Source organism: Dermochelys coriacea, chromosome 20 (genome assembly GCF_009764565.3).
Source record: "Dermochelys coriacea isolate rDerCor1 chromosome 20, rDerCor1.pri.v4, whole genome shotgun sequence".
Classification (NCBI taxonomy): Eukaryota; Metazoa; Chordata; order Testudines; family Dermochelyidae; genus Dermochelys; species Dermochelys coriacea.
This window is the reverse complement of record NC_050087.2, coordinates 15,306,492-15,316,254: the sequence shown is the minus strand read 5'-3', so window position 1 is coordinate 15,316,254 and position 9,763 is coordinate 15,306,492.

Sequence of the window (9,763 nt, the reverse complement as noted above, 5' to 3'; positions counted from 1 at the left end):
AACACCCAGCACTCAGCACCACGGGGTCCTGGGCCACGACTGGGCGTCTAGGTGCTACCATAATATACCTAATAAATAATGCACAGCACCCAGCACCATGGGGTCCTTGGCCACAACTGGGTGCCTAGGCGCTACCGTAATACACCTAATAAATAATGCATAGCACCTGGCACCATGGAGTCCTGGGCCATGACTGGGGCTCCTAGATGTTGTAAAAATAATCACTACGGATAATGAAGACAAAAACTCTGTTCAATGGGTATTAAGGGTGCAAAGTCAAGCTCTCCAATGCTGTCTGTGTGTCCTCAGTCCAACCCCCTTGCTCAAGGTCTCACCCTGCAGCTGAGAGGTGAAGCTGTGGAAGAGAACCCAGGCGTCCTGGCTCCCTGGCTGGTGCACGACCCCCTGGGCCCCTCCTAACTGTCGAGGGATAAAAGGAATCCAAATGACAATCACAGCATGAAACTTCGTTGTTATAAGTTTCTTCGAATGGGGCGGGGGGTGGGGGGAGATCAGAAACGCGTTAGCAGTGAAAGGGTTAAATGATTTGGCAGCCGGCTAGGAACAGTAGGGAAGGTCACAGCTCTGTGTCGGCCTCTTTGAGGGAAGAGCAAACAAAGGGAGGTGACTTTGAACTCCCCTGTAGATTGGCAGGGGGTGGGGCGGCTGGCCTATAACAGATTAGGGATCCTTTCATCTCTAAATCACCAGATGGGTAGATTCTGGCCTTCCCTCTTAAACCTGAGTCAATCCAGACTCACTCTGAATCCACGCTGGGGTCCCTGAGCTCAGCCTATCTCAGCTGAAGGCCATCGGGCGACCTCCAGGTGAAATGAGTTGAGTGGGGTCTCAGCCCAGTTCCTTCCAGGACTGGTATCTACGGCCATAAATACCCACAATGGACCCTGATTCTCCTCCCTGCTAACCAGGCTGTGGGCTCCCTGCTTACCCCAGGGCAGGGGTGAATCCCAACAGCAGGGGGCAGTGTGGGGGGAAGTTTTTCAGTATGTACATTGAGAGGATTGGGTCTGAGCCAATGGCAAAAGCAGATTCTGTAACTGGGAGGTGGTGTGGGATGGTGCCCTGAATTGGGCCTCAGGACACCTGGGTTCTATCCCCAGATAAGTCTCTTCTTGCCTTTGTTTGTTGTGTCTATTCAGATTATAAACTGCTTGGGGCATTGTGCCATCTCTCACTGTACAGCAGCTAGCATCATGGGATTGAGAGCTAGGTCAGTGTCTATGCAGCGCCTGGCACAACGGGGGCCCTGATCTCGGTTGGGGTCTGTGCAGCGCCTGGCCCAAGGGAGCCCTGATCTTGGTCAGGGTCTGTGCAGCACCTGGCACAACAGGGGCCCTGATCTCAGTTAGGGTCTGTGCAGCGCCTGGCACAATGGGGCCCTGATCTCGGGGTCTGTGTAGTGCCCAGTACAATAGGGTCCTGATCTTGGTCAGGGTCTGGGCAGTGCTTGGCACAACTGGGGCCCTGATCTCAGCTGGGGTCTGTGCAGCACCTGGCATGACGGGGCTCCGATCTTAGCTGGGTACTTCTAAAGCTTGGTGGTTACACAAATAATAACAACCCTGCAGTAGAAGCTGAGGTGATGCAGGAGAAGCCCGGGGCTGTTTCCATTGCTCTCCCCTCCCTTCGCATGCACACCTGGGGCAGAGGAGTTTGACAGAGCAGCTGCAGAGGGGCCTGTGGGAGGGGGTCTGTGCATTGCCCGTCAGCTCGTTTCCCATCCTCCCAGTTCCACCAAGTGGCTTCCCAGGGGCTGGAAACAGGCCAAAGGGGACTTTGTGCAGCTGATGCATGCAGTGCCCCCTGCTGGGGAGCGTGAACAGCCCATAGCAGGGCAGGGGCAGCTTGGCCCCCCGTGTGTCAGGAGGGGACCAGGAGGGCGAGGGCCCGTGGGAGATGGATGGGAGCTGAGCTCCCCCTGCTGGTGAGTTTGAGAAAGGCTCCTCATCTCCTCTACACTCCCAATAGAGCAGGGGTGGGCAAATTTTTTGGCCCGAGGGCCACATCGGGGTTGCCAGACTGTATGGAGGGCCAGATAGGGAAGACTGTGCCTCCCTGAACAGCCTTGCTCCCGCCCCCTCCCATTTCCCACCCCCTGACTGCCCCCTCCTCAGAACCTCTGACCCATCCAACCCCCGTCCCTGCTCCTTGTCCCCTGACTGCCCCCTACCGGGACCCCCCACGCCTAACTGACCTCCGGGATCCCACCCCCCATCCAACCCCCCCGCTCCCTGTCCCCTGACTGCCCCCCCAGAACCTCTGCCCAATCCAACCCCCACCGCTCCCTGTCCCCTGACTTCCCCCTGAGTCCCCCTGCCCCTTATCCAACCCCCCCGTTCCCCATCCCCTGACTGCCCCCCTCAGAACCTCCGACCCATCCCACACCCCCTGCTCCTTGTCCCCTGACTGCCCCCTACCAGGACCCCCCGTGCCTAACTGCCCCCGGGATCCCACCCCCTATCCAACCCCCCCTCCAGCCCCTTCTGCTCCCTGTCCCCTGACTGCCCCCTCAGAACCTCCATCCAATCCAACCCCCCCGCTCCCTGTCCCCTGACCCCCTCTGCCCCTTATCCAACCCCCCATCCCCTGACCGCCCCCCCCAGAACCTCCGCCCAATCCAACCCCTCCTGCTCCCTGTCCCCTGGGCCCCCCTGCTCCTTATCCACACCCCCCCCCCTCCCCGCCACCTTACCTGCCGGAGCCAGCCATGCTGCTTGGCAGGAGCTTGCAGCCCTGCCACCCAGAGTGCTGGTGGCGCGGTGAGCTGAGGCTGCGGGGGAAAGGGGACAGCAGGGGAAGGCTCGGGGGCTAGCCTCCCCAGCCGGGAGTTCAAGGGCCAGGCAGGACGGGCCCACCAGTCCTTGCTTACAGACAGCCCCCCAACCTGAAGCAAATACTCACCAGCAACCACACACCACACAACAGAGCCACTAACCCAGGAACCTATCCTTGCAACAAAGCCCGTTGCCACCTCTGTCCACATATCTATTCAGGGGATACCATCATAGGGCCTAATCACATCAGCCACACTATCAGAGGCTCGTTCACCTGCGCATCTACTAATGTGATATATGCCATCGAGTGCCAGCAATGCCCCTCTGCCATGTACATTGGTCAAACTGGATAGTCTCTACGTAAAAGAATAAATGGACACAAATCAGACGTCAAGAATTATAACATTCAAAAACCAGTCGGAGAACACTTCAATCTCTCTGGTCACTCGATTACAGACCTAAGAGTGGCTATTCTTCAACAAAAAAACTTCAAAAACAGACTCCAACGAGAGACTGCTGAAATGGAATTAATTTGCAAACTGGATACAATTAACTTAGGCTTGAATAGAGACTGGAAGTGGATGGGTCATTACACAAAGTAAAACTATTTCCCCATGTTATTCCCACCCCCCCAACCCTCACTGTTCCTCAGACGTTCTTGTCAACTGCTGGAAATGGCCCACCTTGATTATCACCATAAAAGGTTTTCTTCCTCCCCCACCCACTCCTGCTGTTAATAGCTCATCTTAAGCGATCACTCTCCTTACAGTGTGTACGGTAACACCCATTGTTTCATGTTCTCTGCGTATATAAATCTCCCCACTGTATTTTCCACTGAATGCATCCGATGAAGTGAGCTGTAGCTCACAAAAGCTTATGCTCTAATAAATTTGTTTGTCTCTAAGGTGCCAAAAGTCCTCCTTTTCTTTCTGCCAGAGAGCCAGTGTTGCTGCTGGCCTGTTGGAAGTAATGGGGCTGTGCACTTGGGCAGGGAGGGGGACCGGATGAGAACAAGCTGGAGTTAAGGGTGCGGGGCTGTGGGCGCTGGTTCGTTATTGTAGGGTTGCTTGTGATGTCTGGCCTGCACGTCTCGGCTTATTATTGTAGGGTTGCACTCGAGCACTGGGCCGCACACCGTGGCTGCTCCATACGCCAGCCGCCTACCCATCCCCATCCCCAAAATCCCCGTCCCCCCAAAGCAAGTAGCAGGCCCCACAGAGAGCCTGGAATGAAGACCTGAGCAGAGAGATGCTCTCCTGGCCCAGCTCGAAGGCAGGTTAAATATTGTGTGTGGCGTGGGGGAGATCCAGCAATAGGAAGTATTACCCAGCAGCTCTGTGTTCTTGGGGAACCAGAGCGCAGGACCCAGCCTGTCTGACTCACAAAAGATCTTCCCCTACCACCCCCTCCCCCTGCCTCTGCTTGAACCAAAACCGATCAGAAGAAAGACTGACAAAAAGTAATGACAAGGCCGTGGGAGAAACCCCTAAACCGCTGGGATAAAGGTGACAGGATTAAGGAAACTCCCCTGGCCTCATTTGCATTGAGGATGGGACAAGGAGGCATCTCCATGAGCAACCAGAATGGAGAACAGTGATTCCAAGGCAAGAACTGCAGGGAACTCTGGGACCAGAAAAGCAGGGAAGCATCTGCTCCAGATGTTAATGAACCCACGCCTGCACACCCCCAGCTCAGTAGTTATCAGACCAATTCTAGTAATAAATCCTGTATTGGTATCCAAAATAGTGAAGATCCCTAATTGCATTGTGAGCTCCCTCCAAGGACCACGGCCCAAAGCCAGGAACGATTAACTCCCATGTCTAGCCTGAACAAATCAACTTTGGTACCCTCCCTTGTTTACTCATAAACAAATCTAGTATTCTCCTGTGGACCATTATTGTTTCTCTAGACAAACCCCAACCCATGCTCTGGATGCCTCGGTGCTCTGATGCCTGGATCCAAAATCGGTATCAGTTCCACTGGGACTTCATCTTCTCCTGACTGATCGTTCTGGGGGCTCTGCCTGCCTCCAGCACTCCGGACCCTCAGCTACCACCACCACCACCTGGGACCCCCGATCAATTCAAGCTTCACGGAGTGGTGAGAACCCAGCTCCCTCTCTCGCTCTAGGTGTAGCCTTCTGACCCTGGCTTGTATGATCAGTTCTAGTTTGCGACTTTTACAATCACATTTAAGTTAGATTTAATATTATCACTGTTTTGTTTGTTTGGCTTCCCTATGGCTATTACCTGGCAATAAATAACTTTTATGATTAAGCTGGTTGCTTCTCTCTCTCTCTCTCTCTCTCTCCCTCTCTCCACCCCCCCGTGGGTGTTTTTTTGGTTTCCTCATTTGCTCTGCAGCAATACTCCTTGGTCCTAAGCTAAAGATCCTGTAGCGCCCAAAAATCCTGTGGGGTTTGCTCATCAAGTGGGTTACTACTAGAACAATTGTAACATGAAAGTGGGGATAGGGCCGTGCTGAACCTGGGGCATATGAGGGTGACAGATTGAAAGTGCTTCTCGACCCAGCCTGCTGAGGCCAGGGACATATAAGGGGTCATCTTGAGAGTGCTGATTAACTCCTCTCAGACGCGCTCTGTTAATGTGTGTGCGTGTGTTTGTCTGATCCTGGGGCTGGAAGAACACAGCCCGGGGGAACCTAGGTCCTGCAGGATAGCTCCATGTTACCAGATTTGTCTGTTACTTTGGGGTAAACTCATTTATTTGAGTTACTCTTTGGGGGCTGGGGGTTCTGTACTTCTATCAATGTACTGCTTGTGTCACTTGTGTTCTCATACAGAGCTCTGCTTCTCCCTGCTGCAAGTTTCCTCCCAATGGAGCTATCCTGTAGGACCTAGGTTCCCCAGGGCTGGGTTCCTCCAGCCCCAGAACTGGATGAACACACAAACAGACGAATAGAGCAAGTCTGAGTGGACCAGGTCAATCAGCTCTCTGAAGCTGACCCCTTATATGGCCCTGGACTCAATAGGCTGGGCCAAGTAGCACTTCCAAGCTGCCACCCTTATATGCCCCTGGACTCAGTGGTCTGGGTCAAGCAGCACTTCCAAGCTGCCACCCTTGTATGCCTCAGGTTCAGCACGTCCCTATCCCCACTTTCACGTTATAATTGTTCTGGTAGTAACCCACTTGATGAGCAAACCCCACAGTATTTTTGGGTGCTATAGGGATCTTTAGCTAAGGTAAGAGGAGCGTTGCTTCAGAGTAAATGGGGAAGCCAAAACCAGAAAAGAGTAAAGTTCAGAGAGAGAGGGAGGGAAGCAACCAGCTTAACCATAAAAGTTATTTAGTGAATAACAGTGATAACTACACAAGGAGAGCCTAAACAAAAATAACAAGTTACATTATTAAAGATTACAAAGGTCAGATATAGAAAACTATTCCTGATCAAACAAGTCAAGGTTAAAAAGTTATACCTGAGGTAGAAAAGAAAACAGAGAGAGAGAGAGAGAGAGAGAGAGAGAGAGCTGGGGTCTCACCACTCCATGAAGCTTGAACTGGTCGGGGTTCCCAGGTGATGGTGGTAGCTCAGGGTCCTGAGTGCTGAAGACAGGCAGAGCCCCCAGCATGATCAGTCAGGAGAAGATGAAGTCCCAGTGAAACTGATTCAGAGTTTGGATCCAGGCATCAGAACACTTATTTGGGTGTGGGTCGGGGTTTTTGTAGAGAAATAATAATGGTTCAAGGGAGAAAACTCGATTTGTTTATGGGTAAACTGACGACTCAAGGGTTTTCTTTCGGCTAGACAATAGGAACTGATCATTCCTGGCTATGGGTGGTGTTCCTTCCAGGGAGCTCACAATGCAACAGGCAGCTTCAGTATTTTGGATACCAATCAAGGATTCATTACTAGAATTGGTCTGATCACTACTGAGCTGGGGGTGTGCAGGCGTGGGTTCATTAACATCTGGCACAGAGATCCCCCATGATGCAGTGCTTCGGTGCTTTTCTGGTCCCAGAGTTCCGTGCGGTTCTTGCCTTGGAATCTCTGTTCTCCATTCTGGATGCTCATGGAGATGCCGTCTTGTCCCATCTTCAATGCAGATGAGGCTAGGGGAGTTGCCTTAATCCTGTCACCCTTGTCGGGGGGGGGGGGGTTAGGTGTGTCTCCCATGGCCTTTTCATTGCTTTCTGTAAGTCTTTTTTCTGATTGGTTTTGGCTGAGGAGGGACTGTCCTTCATGGGTCATGAGTCCCCAAGAACTCAGAGCTGACTGGTATCACCCATTGAGAGGGAACTTGCAGCAGGGCAAAGCAGAGCTCCGTATGAGAACACAAGTGACACAAGCTGCACATTAATAGAAGTACAGTACCCTCCACCCCAGAAGAGTGACCCTAGTAAATGAGTGGACCCCAAAGTGACAGGCGAAGCTGGTAACAGAAGGTGGGAGGAGACTTTTGGGAAGGACAGAGACAAGGCCCCTTCTGTGCCTCAGTTTTCCCATCTGTAAAATGGGGCTAACGGTCCTATCCATCTCGCATTCCTCTTCCATATCTATCTACCAGCCACCCAGTACCCCAGTCCCTAATTCCTCAGCCTGCCAGGAAGCCCCGATCTGGATCAGCATCTAAACTCGCTGTTCAACCCCATGTAATATGAAGGATCCTCTGCCCCCCTGCCTCACCCCTTGGCCTTTTTTCTTCAGCATGTTAAGAGGCTGTGCAATTGAGCGAGAAGCAGGCATGTGACGCTCCCTCCCATCTCCCCCATCCAGGAATGCACCCGGATCAGAGGATAGGGCCATGAGGGAGGGGGGTTTATAATCTCTGGCTGGTTGCACTTCTCTCCTGCAGCCTGTTCCAGTTTGTGCTGGGAGCAGGGATGCCTGTTTTGGCTGGGAATCCGGCTGGGCTGGGGCTGAGTCTGGAGGAGGGAACTCCCCGTTGTCGCCACTAGATGGCACCAAGAGGTCGGGGCGGGGGTGTTGAACTGCTCTAGGGAGGCACCAGGTTCTCTTAGGAGCTGAGAACAAGACGCAGGCCGACTGCCAGGGGCTCCTTGGAGCCCACTATTGTTCTGACACCCAGCCCCCCTGAGCTCTAACCACTAGATCCCACTCCCCTCCCAGAGCTGGGAATAGAGCCCAGGAGTCTTGACTCCCAGCTCTAACCACTAGACCCCCCCTCCACTCCCCTCCCCTCCCAGAATGCCAGGCCCTGCATGGACCCCAGCTGAGCTCCAGACCCCATCGCACTGGGTGCTGCACAATCACAGAGCCAGACCCTGCCCCAAAGAGCCCAACATTGAAATAGACAAGACAGAAAAGGAAAAATTATTGTCCTCATTTTACAGGTGGGGAAACTGAGGAAAAGTTGAAAAATTGGAGTGGGAGGGGCTGGGAATCAGGACTCCTGGATTCTATCCCCAGCTCTGGGATAGGGGAGTGGAGTCTAATGGTTAAAGTGTTGGGGGGGGGATTGATAGATTCCAAGGCCAGAAAGGTCCATTTTGATCATTTAGTCTGACCCCCTGGATACCCAGGCCGGAGAACTGCCCTTAGAGCAGAACTTTAGAAACGCATCCAAGCTTGGTTTAAAAATAGTCCGTGATGAAGAATCCACCATGACCCTGGGTTACTTTCCCTGTTAAGTATTTACGCCTTATTTCAGTCTGAATTTGTCTAACTTCAACTTCCAGCCATTGGCGCGTGTTATCTCGTTCTCTGCTAGCCCGAAGAACCCCCCATTAAATATCTGTTCCCCACGGAGGTGCGTAGAGCTTGCGATCAGGTCACCCCTTCACCTCTTGTGGGTAAGCTGACAGAATTGAGCTCCTGGAGTCTATCACTGTTATTTCTCGTGCCTCTTCGATCTGTCAACGTCCTGCTTGAATTGTGGGCGCCGGAACCGGCCACAGGATCCCAGCAGCGGTCGCACCAGTGTCCGATACAGAGGGAAAATCACCTCTCTGTCCCTACTCCAGATTCCCTCGTTGATGCATCCCGGGATCCCATTAGCTCTTTTGGCCCCAGCGTCGTGCATCACGTTCAGCTGATTCTCCACCACGGCCCCCAAATCTTGGTCAGGGTCACTGCTTCCCGGAATAGAGTCCCTCCCATCCTGAGAGTGCGGCCGATGTTCTTTGGTCCGAGTCTGGATTCTGGCCCAGCTCTGAAGGAGAAGGGGGGTCTAGGGTATGGGCGGCGGGCTTGGGGGTCTGGCCAGCCCAGGGCTTCTCTGCCCGGGGGGGCCTCATGTGGAAGGGACAGGGCCGTGGGGCTAGCCTCCCCAAATGCGGGGGCCTACACCCTACCCATGGTCTAGGGCATGCAGCAAAAAGAGTCAGAAATGATCCAAGGGCGGGAGAAAAATGCCTGTCGGCGAACGGCTTCAAGGGTCCGATCTGTTCAGCTTCTCACAAGAGCCAACCGTGAGACGTTAAAGCCAGATGGATTCAAAGTCAAAATGAGGCACCGATTTTTAACAGGGAGGGGGATTAACCCCTGGATGGAACTCCCCGGGGAACTGGCGGGTTCACTGTCTCTTGAGCTCTCCAGATCCAGGCGGGAGCAGGGGCGCCGGACCAGGGCCCCCATCACTTTTAAAAGTTGGAGGCCGAGGGACTGGGGCGAGAGGGTGGAGCGGAGTGAGGGAGGGTCTGGGGGGGAGAAAGAGGTGGTGCGAGGGCGTGGCCATGTGAGGAAGGGGCGGGGTCACGTGGGAAGGGGCGGTGCAAGGGCAGGGGAAAAGGGGGCGGGGTGGGGGCGGGGCCTCGTGGGAAGGGGCAGTGCGAGCAGGTGGGGCCGTGGTTCGGGCGCCAGTGGCCCCCCCCAGTTCTAAGGAGCTTCTGGACAGGAGGCCTTTCTGGAAGATGCTTTCGCCAGGCGTGGGACTCAGTACGGGGGGGGACGGGTGTGACATTTGCTGGCCTGCATTAGAGGAGAGGTCGGACGAGATGACCCGACGGTCCCTTCTGGCCTTCAACTCACTGTCCCCCACCTCCGAGGAA